Genomic DNA, 1348 nt, shown 5'->3' with positions numbered 1-1348 from the left:
ATCCTGGGAGCTCTTCTCAGGAGATGTTTCATGCACCATCTCATGACACTACCTCATATTTATCAAGGACTTCAGTGCATGGATTAGCATTCCTTTCCCTCCGAAGTCCAGCTGGGCATTGGTCCCTTCACTTTTTCTCCACCTCCAGCACTCACTACCATGACTATTGGATTTTGTGATCACATTGAATGTCTCCATCTTTGCAAGCCTAAAGACCTATACTCCTAGCACCAATTGTCATCCATCTAGCACTTCTATGTAGCTGACAAATCTTTTCAATATCATCTGGTCTCTAAATTCCTACATCCATTTCTCAAAATTTACTAACATTATCCTGACTTGACCGCACATTTTCTATCAAATCTAAATTGCATGATTAAACATGTCTCTCTGCCTCTTAACTTCAATGTCTGTGTCCTTCTGCTACACTAGGTTTAGATGATATCTTTCTTGCTTAAAACTTGACACTGGTAGACATCATTGGACTAACTTGTGGCCACTTTTGAGTCAAATTAATCCCAATGTTCAGGATCCTGTTCTGCCTTCAGATGGCCATGGATTGGTAGTGTTCTCAGCCGGTCCTCAGCTATCCATCCTTTGAACAGGAGTGGGAAATTAGCTGAACAAGCAGAATCATCACTACTCTCAGCATGTCTCCTATTTCCTTGTATAAAGAAAAGTAAATGCTCCCTTTCATGATATACTAGACCACATCCAGTTTAAACTACTAGGCTGGATATCTGAAATGACATCTAATGGGTTTACCATTCTATTTAATTAAATAATCAAGAAAGGTCTCACAACTACACACACTCAAAATAAGAATGAGTGTACCCTTGAACAAGTCCAGAAATCATGCCTAAAATTCCTGTCTATAAATTAAGGTTTTGGTTGATCCTGTAGGTTTCTCATAGCTGAGTGTTGCATTAGTAGTAACAGAAGTAACAACATCAAAAAAAGATATGTTATTATGTGTTAAATGATTTTTTTAAAATTAATATTAGGACTCACACAAACAAAAAAAGAATATGTGCCAAAGACATCATTTAACTCTTCAATTAAAAAGAAAACCAGTAATATGCTATAATTAGTTCAAATGAAAATAGACATAAAAGACACATTTACAGGCAAACAGGAATACTGAAGTAGAGGTTAATAGATGAAAGCTTGTTACTATCTATAGAGTAATGTTGTATTTGGACACATTGTTTTGAGTGTGGAAATTTTCTTTCAACTGAACAAAATTTGTATTGTATTTTAAGGACAAAAATTATATGTATTACTATCAATTTTCTACAATTTATGGAATTATAGAAGAGACAAGTCAAAGTCAGTGAAAGGCAAAGAC

General features: G+C 35.3%; 1 protein-coding gene across 1 annotated transcript in view; it reads right to left on the bottom strand.

The window, feature by feature from the left end:
* SPEF2 (sperm flagellar 2) overlaps positions 1–1348 on the bottom strand; it is a 159827-nt gene that overhangs the window by 96260 nt on the left and 62219 nt on the right. The gene's annotated exons all lie outside the window — the stretch shown is intronic.

This window comes from Otolemur garnettii, unplaced genomic scaffold (genome assembly GCF_000181295.1).
Source record: "Otolemur garnettii isolate 467f Iridium unplaced genomic scaffold, OtoGar3 scaffold00063, whole genome shotgun sequence".
Lineage (NCBI taxonomy): Eukaryota > Metazoa > Chordata > Mammalia > Primates > Galagidae > Otolemur > Otolemur garnettii.
This window is presented reverse-complemented; position numbering and strand designations above follow the sequence as displayed.